Source organism: Schistocerca cancellata, chromosome 11, assembly GCF_023864275.1.
Source record: "Schistocerca cancellata isolate TAMUIC-IGC-003103 chromosome 11, iqSchCanc2.1, whole genome shotgun sequence".
Taxonomy (NCBI): Eukaryota; Metazoa; Arthropoda; class Insecta; order Orthoptera; family Acrididae; genus Schistocerca; species Schistocerca cancellata.
Genome location: NC_064636.1, coordinates 41,334,946 through 41,351,820, shown reverse-complemented (window position 1 = coordinate 41,351,820; position 16,875 = coordinate 41,334,946). Strand labels below are relative to the sequence as shown.

Here is a 16,875-nt window from a genome sequence, read left to right as displayed (position 1 = left end):
CAGTGTCAGCCAGTTTGCCGTGGCATACGGAGCTCCATCGCAGTCTTTAACACTGGTACCATGCCGCGACAGCGTGGACGTGAACCGTATCTGCAGTTGACGGACTTTGAGCGAGGGCGTACAGTGGGCATGCGGGAGGCCGGGTGGACGTACCGCCGAATTGCTCAACACGTGGGGCGTGAGGTCTCCACAGTACATCGATGTTGCCGCCAGTGGTCGGCGGAAGGTGCACGTGCCCGTCGACCTGGGACCGGACCGCAGCGACGCACGGATGCACGCCAAGACCGTAGGATCCTACGCAGTGCCGTAGGGGACCGCACCGCCACTTCCCAGCAAATTAGGGACACTGTTGCTCCTGGGGTATCGGCGAGGACCATTCGCAACAGTCTCCATGAAGCTGGGCTACGGTCCCGCACACCGTTAGGCCGTCTTCCGCTCACGCCCCAACATCGTGCAGCCCGCCTCCAGTGGTGTCGCGACAGGCGTGAATGGAGGGACGAATGAAGACGTGTCGTCTTCAGCGATGAGAGTCGCTTCTGTCTTGGTGCCAATGATGGTCGTATGCGTGTTTGGCTCCGTGCAGGTGAGCGCCACAATCAGGACTGCATACGACCGAGGCACACAGGGCCGACACCCGGCATCATGGTGTGGGGAGCGATCTCCTACACTGGCCGTACACCACTGGTGATCGTCGAGGGGACACTGAATAGTGCACGGTACATCCAAACCGTCATCGAACCCATCGTTCTACCATTCCTAGACCGGCAAGGGAACTTGCTGTTCCAACAGGACAATGCACGTCCGCATGTATCCCGTGCCACCCAACGTGCTCTAGAAGGTGTAAGTCAACTACCCTGGCCAGCAAGATCTCCGGATCTGTCCCCCATTGAGCATGTTTGGGACTGGATGAAGCGTCGTCTCACGCGGTCTGCACGTCCAGCACGAACGCTGGTCCAACTGAGGCGCCAGGTGGAAATGGCATGGCAAGCCGTTCCACGGGACTACATCCAGCATCTCTACAATCGTCTGCATGGGAGAATAGCAGCCTGCATTGCTGCGAAAGGTGGATATACACTGTACTAGTGCCGACATTGTGCATGCTCTGTTGCCTGTGTCTATGTGCCTGTGGTTCTGTCAGTGTGATCATGTGATGTATCTGACCCCAGGAATGTGTCAATAAAGTTTCCCCTTCCTGGGACAATGAATTCACGGTGTTCTTATTTCAATTTCCAGGAGTGTACAAGAATTCACATACAGGGTGTCCAGAAAAGGGCTCCCTGATTTCAAAATTAAATATCTCGAAAACAAAGATAGATAGAGGAATGCAGTAAACGGTATGTTTATTGCGAAGGCTGTAAGAAGTTTGTACAGCAGTTTGAAATAATAGTTACAAAATCTGCCAAAAGATGGCGCTGTACGCTGTACAGCTCATATCAGCATACATAAGTGAAATAATCGTATGAAAACAATCTTTGCAAACAATCACATCGCAATGTTTTCAAAATGTTTACCATTGGCACTACAGAGGTGGCGAAACGAAGAATGAAATTCGCCATCACGTTTCGTAGTGTCTCATCCGAAATGGATTCACATGCCACAGAGATCGCCGATTCGAGCTCGTCCAGCGTGGCGGGATGCTTCGGGTAGACCGTGTCTTTCACTGTGCCCCACAAAAAAAAGTCACAGGGAGTCAAATCCGGCGAATATGGAGGTCCATCCACGCCTGCACCAGTAAATTTGGGATATTCCAGAGCAATGACTCGATTCCCGAAGTATTCCTCAAGAAAGCGAAACACTTGCTTGGTCCGATGTGGTCGGGCTCCATCTTGCATAAACCATTAAGTACCTGGTCGATCCTCTAACGCTTGCTGTGTGGCGACAAATTGTTCCAAAATTGCAACGTAACGTGCACCAGTGACCGTTTCTCGAATGAAGAAAGGGCCAATAATGCCTCTGCTGCATACTGCAGCCCACACAGTAACTTTAGGAGAATACAGTGGTTTCGCTTCACACCAATATGGCTTTTCGGAACCCCAAAATCGCCAGTTCTGCTTATTCACGTATCCATTCAGGTGGAAGTGTGCTTAATCTGTGAATCAGATGCAGCCAACATCAAATCCTTCACTATCAGTCATTGTGAGCATCTGATTAGCAAAGGCAACCCTTTGTTGCACAGCTCGTACGGGTATGGCCTGGTGCGTTTTAATTTTGAATGGAAACACGTGTAGGCTCTTTCTCAGTATTTTCTGCGTGCCGGAACGCTTCAAACCAGTCTCAGATGCAATTCTACGGACGGATGACATTGGATTTCGCTGAATAATTCCAGAAACTGTGGAGATATTTTCAGGCGTAACTGCGGTTTGCTTGCGGCCAACATGCCCCACTAGATCATCAGTTACGCTGCCTGTCCGTTGAAATTTTGCGAAGAGCGTACGAATGGTTTTCGCATCGGGTCCTTTTGGAATATAAAATCGTGCTTGAAAACTTCGCCTTGTTGCCGTAGGACTCTCTTCTAACCTGTGGTACTCTAGCACCAGAAAAACGCGTTGTTCAATGGAGTACACGGTTTTAATCTCTTACTTTGGTACGCTAACCTCCCTTCACGTTTCAATAGTGGAACTGATCGCTCTGGGCTTCGGATCACTATTTATACTAGGCATTACGTATGGCGATTACAGCGCCATCTGTTAGCAGCTTTTGTAACTATTATTTCAAACTGCTGTATAAACTTCTTACAGCTTTTACAATAAACATACCGTTTACTGCATTCCTCTATCGACCTTTGTTTTGGAGATATTTAATTTTGAAATCAGAGAGTCCTTTTCTGGACACCCTGTACAACCATCAGCCAGAACTATGACTAGACCAGCACGGCAGACCACTTTCGAAAACGTGGAGTGGGCGCTGCCCCACAACATGTCTCACCGTCTGCTCCTCGGCACCATAGTCACAGGCAGAGCTTCCACCAAACCCACTTTTTCAAGACGTAGCCATGTCTCCTTTGTGCCATTTGGGTGAGGTTGGATCTTGAGCTTTCGTGACGAGGAAGATCATACTGTGCAATGATACTCAGTTGGTCTACTCTGTAACAAGCTATTTAGGACTCAATTCTTGTTGGACACTGTCTTAAGAAACTTCCTGGCAGATTAAAACTGTGTGCCCGACCGAGACTCGAACTCGGGACCTTTGCCTTTCGCGGGCAAGTGCTCTACCATCTGAGCTACCGAAGCACGACTCACGCCCGGTACTCACAGCTTTACTTCTGCCAGTACCTCGTCTCCTACCTTCCAAACTTTACAGAAGCTCTCCTGCGAACCTTGCAGAACTAGCACTCCTGAAAGAAAGGATATAGCGGAGACATGGCTTAGCCACAGCCTGGGGAATGTTTCAGTGTCTATATCAGCGCACACTCCGCTGCAGAGTGAAAATCTCATTCTGGAAACTGTCTTAAGAATTAGTACCTTGCCATCTCTCATTGCGAGATTAGTAGGGACAAAACTGGATAGAACAGGGAACCACTGAGTGGATGCTGTTGTGGCAATGCTATTAACAACATGGCCCCATTTTAGGGTTTATAATAATTATGTATTATAATTACTTGTTATAAATGGTTGTGTATAATAATTATATGTTATTTATGGTTCTTCAAAGCAGGGATCCGGCAGTAAAATGCGTAAAAACTTATTACAGGTTAAGTGAACATTTTAGAGACTTTGATACGTTAAGGGGGGTAGGACGTCAAACGGGCCGACTTGGAGCAGAAGAGGCGTCACAGGACATTCTAGTAACCAGTGTCCATACTTTTACAAATAAACTCATAAAACTTTGTCAGCATAACCCGGAAGGATTCAGGATTCACACTAATTGCAGTGGAAGTTGGAAACATAAGAAAATAAATTTTTCTACGTGTGGAATTTGATCATTTTTCTCACTTACTACTGGCAGCATTTGTTGCTATAGGTTCACTTTTCTTGATAAGTTAGAGAGATTCTTCTATGAATTTTGCACAGCATACATACCATACTTACAGGTGTATGAAACTCTAGAATTTATTTAATTTACGAAGAAGCGAATGAGCTGTTACATTTTAAACTTCATGATTAGAAAAACACAAATTTTATAGTTATTTACCTCAATTTTTACCACAGTTTTTAATAGACTTGGAAAATTCTGGAGTTTCATACACCTTTAAGTATGGTTTGTATGCTGTGCAAAATCATCGAAGGATTTCTCTTACTTATGAAGAAAAGTGTACCTATAGCAACAAATGCTGCCATTAAGAAGTGAAAAAAATGATGAAACTTCATACGTAAAAAAATTATTTGGTTATTATTTTCGAAGTTCCACTGCTAAGAGTGTGAATCGTGAATCCTTCCTGGTCATGCTGACAAAGTTTTATGAATTTACTTGTAAAAGTATGGACAGTGGAAATTAAAATTTCCTGTGGTGCCTCTCCTGCTCCAAGTCGGTCCGTTTGACGTCCTGCCCCCCTTAAGGCACAATATACGGAAGCGGCAGCAGTGGAAAGAGCGCCCACCCGGCTAGCCGCGCCGCTTCCCGAGGGCGAGGCGTGCCGGTCCCCGGCGCGAATCCACCCGGCGGGTTACTGTCGAGGTCCGGCGTGCTGACCAGCCTGGAATGGTTTTTAAGGCGATTTACCTCTGCGAATGCGGGCTGGTTCCCCTTACTCCGCCTCAGTTAATGTGGGCTGCGTAAACACTGTCTCCACGTATGCATAGACTTCCTCTACCACCAACATTTGGGGTTTCACTCGTCGGGTGTGAGACGTTCCCTGGGGGTGTGGTGTCACTGCCAGACACCACGCTTGCTAGGTGGTAGCCGCGGTCCGTTAGTATACGTGGGACCCGCGTGTCGCCACTATCAGTGATTGCAGACCGAGCGCCGCCACACGGCAGGTCTAGAGAGACTTCCTAGCACTCGCCCCACTTGTACAGCCGACTTTGCTAGCGATGGTTCACTGACTACATACGCTCTCATTTGCAGAGACGACAGTTTAGCATAGCCTTCAGCTACGTCATTTGCTACGACCTAGCAAGGCGCCATTATCAGTTGCTATAGTTACTATCTTCAAGAATGTATTCTGAACAGATAATATTGCGAATCATGTACTGTCAAGAGCGACGTTCATCATTAATGGATTAAAGTTAAGTATCAAACTAATTATGTCCACTTTCTGAATTCTCATTCCTTGTCATGTCCCAGACCTCACGTCAGTATAGTCCTTCCCTCCTCACGCCAGCCTGCGTGACCTAAAACGCATGCATTTCGGTCTCCACTCGTAACATGGTTTGGCTCTTCTGCTAACACAAAAGGGGGTCCACTGGGGGCTGAACCGCACAATAACCCTGGGTTCGGTGTGGGGCGGCGGTGGGGTGGGTGGACTGCTGTGGCCTGTTGTGGGGTTGTGAACCACTCAGGGCTACGAACCCTCTCCGTCGTTTCTAGGTCCCCACTTTCAACACATAATACACAATATAGCTGAACAAGGAGGCCGATGACCAGTGGAGTTTGCGCAGCAGACTTCGACACATCAACGACCGAGCATATGGGCTTCCAAGGAGAACGACGACCAGCGCAGTTTGCACATCAGCAGCGACTGCTCCAGGAACTATCAGCACACTGAATTCATATGCGTGACGTATGTGGCGACCAGGAGAGGACGACAGGGCAATGCCCAACCACGCCAGCAAGGGTACGCGGCGCATGTGTTCACATTGGTAATATTTCTACCCAGTGTGAGAAGCATAGATCAACGACCGAAGAATCAGTTGCCACCCTAGAGATTGGCGAAAACACTCAAGAAGTACCTCCGGCAAACGGGCGTGACAGGCTCCTTCGAGCGGAGAAACAAGAGACATACAAACGTCACCTGCACAGATGGACTGATAGTTAGTCAGCGGACATCATACTTCGCTGCAACGTCTTAGCCACTACACTGCTCGATAGAAGGAGATGTCAGTACCGCGCCAATGGCTCAATGCAGAAGATGCCATCCTAGATGTCACTAGAAAGAAGTTCGTGTGGTACTTAGGCAGGTGGCTGCTGAGAACGAAGGGACTGCGACCTCACCAAATGGGCGCCTCTGAGCCTAGATGTTAATGAACTCCGCCAGAAGACGCCGGAACTGAGGGTCGCTGGTTCGATTCCCGCAAGGGCACCTCGCACCACGCGTGTCAGCAACGGAAAGGGCGAATTCACAAGGAGAAGACATCGCCGCCATCGCAGTGCCTCAGGAGTACGGCACTGAATGGAAGAATACGCAGTCTGGCGCTCCGCTGCAACACGAGCTATCGCCGCATCAGCTGTCACAGAAATCTGCACGCTTCGACTACGCGCCACACCGCTGCCACGAGGAATTCAGTGAGTTAAAACGCAATGTATTACTCTGTTTGTTTAAAGGCTCTTATGTGTCAATAAATAACTGATAGTGGAACCACCAATGTATCACTCAAACTTCATTCACTGAGCCAAAGGAACAAACCCTAGCCTGCTGGTGTAGCCGAGCGGTTCTAGGCGCTTCAGTCTGGAACCGCGCGACTGCTACGGTCGCAGGTTCGAATCCTGCTTCGGGCATGGATGTGTGTGATGTCCTTAGGTTAGTTAGGTTTAAGTAGTTCTACGTTCTAGGGGACTGATGACCTCAAATGTTAAGTCCCATAGTGCTCAGAGCCATTTGAACCATTTGAAGAAACCACTCCACCAACCGCAAAGTGTCGTTTTCCCTCCCGCCATCCCTGACAAAATAATGGTCTTTGCTCCCCTCTGTGACTGATGCTGCATATCTAGTGCCAGAAAACCCCAACTCCCTTCATTTGGTGCCAAAAGCGGATCAGGTTCAAACCCACCACCGTTTAAATTTTCTTCATGATCAGAATTGGTGGCCGAAGATTTCTGGCATAAGAAGTCACCCTCGTTCTGCCAAAGAACTTGTCAAAGATGGCGGAGGAGTGGACAGAGGTTCAGGGCACTCTCTTCTCCTAGGGGACGAAACTGCCCCTAAAAGGCGGAAGAATCAGCAACGATCAACTGCATGAGGATGCAGAAGACAATGGAAACGACTGCATTAAAGGCACGTAATGTGTATCCACAAGACATGTGGCCTGTAACTGAAGAAGTGTCATGATGATTTCTCCATTGGCAAAAGATTCCGGAATAGTCCCCCATTCGGATATCTGGGTAGGGACTGCCAAGGGGGAGACTCAATAAACAACGTACGGATAACGTTCTACCAGTCAGGGTGTGGAATGTCAGAAGCTTGAATGTGGTAGAGAGGCTAGAAAATCTGAAAATAGAAATGTAAAGACGCAGTCTAGATATACTAGGGGTCAGTGAAGTGAAATGGAAAGAAGACAAGGATTTCTGCTCAGATGAGTATACGGTAATTTCAACACCAGCAGAAAATGGTATAACAGGAGTAGGATTCATTATGAGCAGTGAAGTAGGGCAGAGAGTGTGTTACTGCGAACTGTTCAATGGCGCCATTGTTCTTATCAGAATCGATAGCAAACCAACGCCGACATCGACAGTCGCAAGCTGAAGAGATAGAGGAAGTATATGAGGATACTGAAAGGTTTATAGAGTACATAAAGGGCGATGAAAATCTAATAACCATGCGAGAAGAGATTGCATTTGTAGAGGAAGAAGTGGAAGAAATGGTTCAGGAGAGTATAGGCTTGGGCCAAGGAATGAGAGAACAGAAAGACTAATTGAATTCTGTAACAAGTTTCAGCTAGTAATAGCGAATACCCTGTTCAAGAATCACAAGACGAGGATGTATACTTGGAAAAGGCCGGGAGATACGGGAAGATTATAGTTAGATTACATCATGCTCAGACAGAGATTCCGAAATCAGATAGTGGATTGTAAGGCATACCCAGGAGTAGATGTAGACTCAGATCACAATGTAGCATTGATGAAGAGTAGGCTGAAGTTTAAGAGATCAGTCAGGAAGAATCAATACACATGGATGTGGGGTATAGAAGTAGTAAGGAATGATGAGATAGGTTTGAAGATCTGTAAGTCTATGGATACAACAGTAAGGAATAACTCAGTACATAGTACAGTTGAAGAGGAATAGACATGTCTGAAAAGTTGGAAAGAAAAACAGAGATCTACATCTACATCTACATCTACATTTATACTCCGCAAGCCACCCAACGGTGTGTGGCGGAGGGCACTTTACGTGCCACTGTCATTATCTCCCTTTCCTGTTCCACTCGCGTATGGTTCGCGGGAAGAACGACTGTCTGAAAGCCTCTGTGCGCGCTCTAATCTCTCTAATTTTACATTCGTGATCTCCTCGGGAGGTATAAGTAGGGGGAAGCAATATATTCGATACCTCATCCAGAAACGCACCCTCTCGAAACCTGGCGAGCAAGCTACACCGCGATGCAGAGCGCCTCTCTTGCAGAGTCTGCCACTTGAGTTTGTAAAACATCTCCGTAACGCTATCACGGTTACCAAATAACCCTGTGACGAAACGCGCCGCTCTTCTTTGGATCTTCTCTATCTCCTCCGTCAACCCGATCTGGTACGGATCCCACACTGATGAGCAATACTCAAGTATAGGTCGAACGAGTGTTTTGTAAGCCACCTCCTTTGTTGATGGACTACATTTTCTAAGGACTCTCCCAATGAATCTCAACCTGGTACCCGCCTTACCAACAATTAATTTTATATGATCATTCCACTTCAAATCGTTCCGCACGCATACTCCCAGATATTTTACAGAAGTAACTGCTACCAGTGTTTGTTCCGCTATCATATAATCATACAATAAAGGATCCTTCTTTCTATGTATTCGCAATACATTACATTTGTCTATGTTAAGGGTCAGTTGCCACTCCCTGCACCAAGTGCCTATCCGCTGCAGATCTTCCTGCATTTCGCTACAATTTTCTAATGCTGCAACTTCTCTGTATACTACAGCATCATCCGCGAAAAGCCGCGTGGAACTTCCGACACTATCTACTAGGTCATTTATATATATTGTGAAAAGCAATGGTCCCATAACACTCCCCTGTGGCACGCCAGAGGTTACTTTAACGTCTGTAGATGTCTCTCCATTGAGAACAACATGCTGTGTTCTGTTTGCTAAAAACTCTTCAATCCAGCCACACAGCTGGTCTGATATTCCGTAGGCTCTTACTTTGTTTATCAGACGACAGTGCGGAACTGTATCGAACGCCTTCCGGAAGTCAAGGAAAATGGCATCTACCTGGGAGCCTGTATCTAATATTTTCTGGGTTTCATGAACAAATAATGCGAGTTGGGTTTCACACGATCGCTGTTTCCGGAATCCATGTTGATTCCTACATAGTAGATTCTGAGTTTCCAAAAACGACATGATACTCGAGCAAAAGACATGTTCTAAAATTCTACAACAGATCGACGTCAGAGAGATAGGTCTATAGTTTTGCGCATCTGCTCGACGACCCTTCTTGAAGACTGGGACTACCTGTGCTCTTTTCCAATCATTTGGAACCTTCTGTTCCTCTAGAGACTTGCGGTACACGGCTGTTAGAAGGGGGGCAAGTTCTTTCGCGTACTCTGTGTAGAATCGAATTGGTATCCCGTCAGGTCCAGTGGACTTTCCTCTGTTGAGTGATTCCAGTTGCTTTTCTATTCCTTGGACACTTATTTCAATGTCAGCCATTTTTTCGTTGGTGCGAGGATTTAGAGAAGGAACTGCAGTGCGGTCTTCCTCTGTGAAACAGCTTTGGAAAAAGGTGTTTAGTATTTCAGCTTTACGCTTGTCATCCTCTGTTTCAATGCCATCATCATCCCAGAGTGTCTGGACATGATGTTTCGAGCCACTTACTGATTTAACGTAAGACCAGAACTTCCTAGGATTTTCTGTCAAGTCGGTACCTAGTATTTTACTTTCGAATTCACTGAACGCTTCACGCATAGCCCTCCTTACGCTAACTTTGACATCGTTTAGCTTCTGTTTGTCTGAGAGGTTTTGGCTGCGTTTAAACTTGGAGTGAAGCTCTCTTTGCTTTCGCAGTAGTTTCCTAACTTTGTTGTTGTACCACGGTGGGTTTTTCCCGTCCCTCACAGTTTTGCTCGGCACGTACCTGTCTAAAACGCATTTAACGGTTGCCTTGAACTTTTTCCATAAACACTCAACATTGTCAGTGTCGGAACAGAAATTTTCGTTTTGATCTGTTAGGTAGTCTGAAATCTGCCTTCTATTACTCTTGCTAAACAGATAAACCTTCCTCCCTTTTTTTATATTCCTATTAACTTCCATATTCAGGGATGCTGCAACGGCCTTATGATCACTGATTCCCTGTTCTGCACTTACAGAGTCGAAAAGTTCGGGTCTGTTTGTTATCAGTAGGTCCAAGATGTTATCTCCACGAGTCGGTTCTCTGTTTAATTGCTCGAGGTAATTTTCGGATAGTGCACTCAGTATAATGTCACTCGATGCTCTGTCCCTACCACCCGTCCTAAACATCTGAGTGTCCCAGTCTATATCTGGTAAATTGAAATCTCCACCTAAGACCATAACATGCTGAGAAAATTTATGTGAAATGTATTCCAAATTTTCTCTCAGTTGTTCTGCCACTAATGCTGCTGAGTCGGGGGGTCGGTAAAAGGAGCCAATTATTAACCTTGCTCGGTTGTTGAGTGTAACCTCCACCCATAATAATTCACAGGAACTATCCACTTCTACTTTACTACAGGATAAACTACTACTAACAGCGACGAACACTCCACCACCGGTTGCATGCAATCTATCCTTTCTAAACACCGTCTGTGCCTTTGTAAAAATTTCGGCAGAATTTATCTCTGGCTTCAGCCAGCTTTCTGTACCTATAACGATTTCAGCTTCGGTGCTTTCTATCAGCGCTTGAAGTTCCGGTACTTTACCAACGCAGCTTCGACAGTTTACAATTACAATACCGATTGCTGCTTGGTCCCCGCTTGTCCTGACTTTGCCCCGCACCCGTTGAGGCTGTTGCCCTTTCTGCACTTGCCCGAGGCCATCTAACCTAAAAAACCGCCCAGCCCACGCCACACAACCCCTGCTACCCGTGTAGCCGCTTGTTGCGTGTAGTGGACTCCTGACCTATCCAGCGGAACCCGAAACCCCACCACCCTATGGCGCAAGTCGAAGAATCTGCAGCCCACATGGTCGCAGAACCGTCTCAGCCTCTGATTCAGACCCTCCACTCGGCTCTGTACCAAAGGTCCGCAGTCAGTCCTGTCGACGATGCTGCAGATGGTGAGCTCTGCTTTCATCCCGCTAGCGAGACTGGCAGTCTTCACCAAATCAGATAGCCGCCGGAAGCCAGAGAGGATTTCCTCCGATCCATAGCGACACACATCATTGGTGCCGACATGAGCGACCACCTGCAGATGGGTGCACCCTGTACCCTTCATGGCATCCGGAAGGACCCTTTCCACATCTGGAATGACTCCCCCCGGTATGCACACGGAGTGCACTTTGGTTTTCTTCCCCTCCCTTGCTGCCATATCCCTAAGGGGCCCCATTACGCGCCTGACGTTGGAGCTCCCAACTACCAGTAAGCCCACCCTCTGCGACTGCCCGGATCTTGCAGACTGAGGGGCAACCTCTGGAACAGGACAAGCAGCCATGTCAGGCTGAAGATCAGTATCAGCCTGAGACAGAGCCTGAAACCGGTTCGTCAGACAAACTGGAGAGGCCTTCCGTTCAGCCCTCCGGAATGTCTTTCGCCCCCTGCCACGCCTTGAGACGACCTCCCACTCTACCACAGGTGAGGGATCAGCCTCAATGCGGGCAGTATCCCGGGCAACCACAGTCGTAGTCCGATCGGGGGATGCGTGGGACGAGCTGGCCGTCCCCGACAAACCCCCATCCGGACCCCCACAGTGATGCCCATTGGCAACAGCCTCAAGCTGTGTGACCGAAGCCAACACTGCCTGAAGCTGGGAGCGAAGGGATGCCAACTCAGCCTGCATCCGAACACAGCAGTTGCAGTCCCTATCCATGCTAAAAACTGTGCAAAGAACGTCTGAACTAATCTACAGAGAGCGCAAACAAAACGACACAAAATTGAAGCGGTTATTAAAATACAAGATTGCCTAGTAAATGCAGTAATGCTGCCACTTGTGCACTGCTGACACACTGCTCGGCGGCGGAAGGAGACTACGCGATTTAACACTATTCGAGTACTAAAACGTGATGCTACAACTCTCAAATACTATAATACGCCCGAAATTTATGAATTAAACAATGCAAGTACCAAAAACAGGCAAAGAAATTAAGAATTAAAGTATGTAACAAATGAATGAGCTAGAAGTATACGACTTGCTGCTGCAGCTGCTTATCCAACGGCGGCAGGGAGCACACTGACTGACCAACCGACACTGGCCGTTCAAAACAAAAACAGTTGACAGACGACTACGCGAATTTACACTATTCAGGTACTAAAACGCGATGCTACAACTCAAATACTATAATACGCCCGAAATTTATGAATTAAACAATGCAAGTACCAAAAACACGCAAACAAATTAAGAATTAAACTATGTAACAAATGAGTGAGCTAGGAGTATACGACTTGCTGCTGCAGCTGCTTATCCAACGCCGGCAGGGAGCACACTGACTTTGACCAACCGACACTGGCCGTTCAAAACAAAAACAGTTGACAGACGACTACGCGAATTTACACTATTCAGGTACTAAAACGCGATGCTACAACTCAAATACTATAATACGCCCGAAATTTATGAATTAAACAATGCAAGTACCAAAAACACGCAAAGAAATTAAGAATTAAAGTATGTAACAAATGAATGAGCTAGAAGTATACGACTTGCTGCTGCAGCTGCTTATCCAACGGCGGCAGGGAGATACAAAAATGGATAACTGCAAAACAGCCATGGGTAACAGAAGAAATACTTCAGTTGATCGATGAAAGAAGGAAGTTCAGAAATGTTCAGACAATACAGAAATACAAGTCACTAAAGGGTGAAACAAATGATAAGAGTACGGTATCTAAGATGAAATGGCTGCATGAAAAATGTGAAAAATGTCGAAAAGAAACGATTGTCGGAAGGACTGACTCAGCATGTAGCAAAGTCAAAGCAACCTTGGGTGACATTAAAAGCGAGGGTGGTAACATTAAGAGTGCAACAGGAATTCCACTGTTAAATGGAAAGGAGTACATTGAAGGCCTCTATGACGGTCAAGATTTGTCTGATGTGATAGAAGATGAAACAAGGGTAGATTTAGAAGAGCTAGGGGATCCAGTATCAGAATCATGATTTAAAGGAGTTTAGGAGGACTTGAGGTGAAATAAGGCAGAAGGGATGGATAACATTCCATTAGGAAGTCTAAAACCATTACGGGAAGTGCAACAAAACGGCTGCTTAAGTTGGCAGCTAGAATGTGTGAGTCTGGTGATGTACCATCTGACTTTTGGAAAAATATCATCCACACAATTCCTAAGACTGCAAGAGCTGACAAGTGAGAGAATTCTCGCACAATCAGCTTAACAGCTCATGCATCCAAATTGCTGGCATGAATAATATACAGAAGAATGGAGAATAAAATTGGGGATGTGTTGGATGACGATCAGTTTCGTTTTAGGAAAGGTAAAGGCACCCGAGAGGCAATTCTGACGTTGCTGTTGATGGAAGCAAGAGTAAAGGAAAATCAAGAGACGTTCGTAGGATCTGTCGACCTAGAAAAGGCGTTCAGCAATGTAAAATGGCGCAAGACGTTGGACATGCTGAGACAAACAGGGGTAAGCTGTAGGGAGGGACGGATAATACACAATATGTACAGAAAGCTAGATGGAATGATAAGAATGAAGTACTCGGGTTAAAAAAATGTGTAAGACAGGGATGCAGTCTTTCGCCCCTACTGTTCAATCTGTACATCGAAGAAGCAGTGACAGAAATAAAAGAAAGGTTCAGGAGTGGAATCAAAATTCATGGTGAAAGGATATCAGTGATACGATTCGCTGATGACATTGCTATCCTGAGTGAAAGTGAAGAAGAATTACATGATCTGCTGAATGGAATGAACAGTCTAATGAGTAAAGAGTATGGATTGAGAGTACGTCGAAGAAAGACGAAAGCAATTAGAGGTAGCAGAAATGAGTACGGCGAGGAACTTAATATCAGGATTGATGGTCATGAAGTAGTTGAACTTAACGAATTCTGTATATGACTGTAGTATCTGTTCCCGAAAGAACAGTTACCGTAGATGACCATGCAGCTTTGCTAGAAATGAAATGATAATTAAATGGACACCCTAGCTGCAAACAGGCGCTGATGTACTTCATTGGGGACATGTTGAAAAAGTGTGCCCTGATCGGGACTCGAACCCGGGATCTCCTGCTTACATGGCAGACGCTATGTCCATCTGAGCCACCGAGGCCACAGAGGATAGTGTGGCTGAAGAGATTTATCCCTTGCACGCTCCCCGTGAGACCCACATTCCCAACATGTCCACACCACTATGTTCGTAGTGCGCCTAATAGATGTTTGCCCATCATACTCATTACTCGTGGCAGATTAATCTACCAAGTCCCGTACGAGTTCGGGCATAGCGTGTGCTTTCGCACAAGAAGGTCAATGGCCGGGAAGCCATGTTTAACTATATATGACGGTAGTATGTGTTCCCGAAAGAACGGGGAGTGTGCAAGGCATAAGTCCCTGCAGGCGCACTATCCTCTGTGCCCTCGGTGGCTCAGATGGATAGAGCGTCTGCTATATAAGCAGGAGATCCCGGGTTCGAGTCGTGGTCGGGGCACACATTTTCAACATGTCCCCAATGAAGTACATCAACGCCTGTTTGCGGCTAGGGTGTCCATTCAATTATCATTTCATTTAACGAATTCTACTACCTTGACGGCAAAATAACCAATGACGGATGGACCAAGGAGGACATCAAAAGCAGATTAGCACTCGCAAAAAGGACACTCCTGACCAAGAGAAGCGTACTAGTATCAAACATAGGCCTTAATTTGAGGAAGAATTTTCTGAGAAAGTACGTTTGCAGTAGGGCATTGAATGGTAGTGAAACATGGACTGTGGGAAACCCGGAACAGAAGATCAAATCGTTCAAATGTCTCTGAGCACTATGGGACTTAACATCTAAGGTCATCAGTCCTGTAGAACTTACAATTACTTAAACCTAACTAACCTAAGGACATCACACACATCCACGACCGAGGCAGGATTCGAAACCGCGACTGTAGCAGTCGTGCTGTTCCGGACTGAAGCGCCTAGAACCGCTCGGTCACCGCGGCCGGCAGAACAGAAGAGCGTGAAGCATTTGAGATGGAGCGCTACAGACGAATGTTGAAAATTAGGAGGACTTGTAGGGAATGTGGAGGTTCTGCGCAGAATCGAAGAGGAAAGGAATGTGTGGAAAACACTGGCAAGGGGAAGGATCACGATGATAAGACATCTGTTAAGATATCAAGGAATGACTTCCAAGGTACTAGAGGGAGCTATGGAGGAAAAAAACTTTAGAGGAAGCCAGAGGTTGGAGAATACATCCTGAAAATAGTTGAGGACGTAGGTTGCAAGTGCTACTCTGAGATGAAGAGGTTGGCATAGGAGAGGAATTCGTGGTGGGCCGCATCAAAGCAATCAGAAGGCTGATGACTGAAAAGAAAGAAAATTGGGGGGGGGGGGGGATATGTCCTAAAGTTTCGTCTCCAAATGTTGGAGACATCGTCAAAGGCTATAAAGGGTCAGGCAGCAGTGCAGCAGTTTGAAAGCTCTATAAACTCAGCAAGCGGAACTGTTTGTTCACATCCACGCAGGAGTCACGAGTGCGAGTGTTGTAGAGCTTGTGCAGGGGGAACACTTGGCGCTGGCTTCTGTATTCAGCACTGAGGCCAGAAACTCGTCTCATTTCAGTCAATCTTCTTTCCGTTTCTTTCCTGCTTTGGGGTTTGTATGTCCTCTCTGTAAATTCAAGCACAGTAATATTGTTTCTGTATCGCAGAGACGAATTTTCAGTTTCCCTGGTCCCGGAGGATATTCTGCAACTGACGATTTAGCTCTGTTTCACAGATGAAAACTGCTCTTCTGTTCATTATGTAAAAAGTGAATACTTCTGTTTGTACAACATATCTGTGCTTGACCGTGTGTGCAAGACATTCTATACAGGGTGTTACAAAAAGGTAACGCCAAACTTTCAGGAAACATTCCTCACACACAGAGAAACAAAATATGTTATGTGGACATGTGTCCGGAAACGCTTACTTTCCATGTTAGGGCTCATTTTATTACTTCTCTTAAAATCACATTAATCATGGAATGGAAACACACAGTAACAGAACGTACCAGCGTGACTTCAAACACTTTGTTACAGGAAATGTTCAAAATGTCCTCCGTTAGCGAGGATACGTGCATCCACCCTCCGTCGCACGGAATCCCTGATGCGCTGATGCAGCCATGGAGAATGGCGTATTGTATCACAGCCGTCCACAATACGAGCACGAAGAGTCGCTACATTTGGTACCGGGGTTGCGTAGACGAGAGCTTTCAAATGCCCCCATAAATGAAAGTCAAGAGGGTTGAGGTCAGGAGAGCGTGGAGGCCACGAAATTGGTCCGCCTCTACCAATCCGTCGGTCACCGAATCTGTTGTTGGGAAGCGTACGAACACTTGGACTGAAATGTGCAGGAGCTCCATCGTGCATGAACGATATGTTGTGTCGTACTTGTAAAGACACATGTTCTAGCAGCACAGGTAGAGTATGCCGTAAAAATGCCTGCCCAAACGTTCACAGAAAATCTGTGTTCATGACGTGATTGCACAATTGCGTGCGGATTCTCGTCAGCCCACACGTGTTGATTGTGAAAATTTAAAATTTGATCACGTTGAAATGAAGCC

The 16,875-nt window shown here is 46.5% G+C and overlaps 1 protein-coding gene across 1 annotated transcript in view; it reads right to left on the bottom strand.

Annotated features, from left to right (window-relative positions):
* LOC126108161 (uncharacterized) overlaps positions 1-16,875 on the bottom strand; it is a 123,868-nt gene that overhangs the window by 69,431 nt on the left and 37,562 nt on the right. The gene's annotated exons all lie outside the window — the stretch shown is intronic.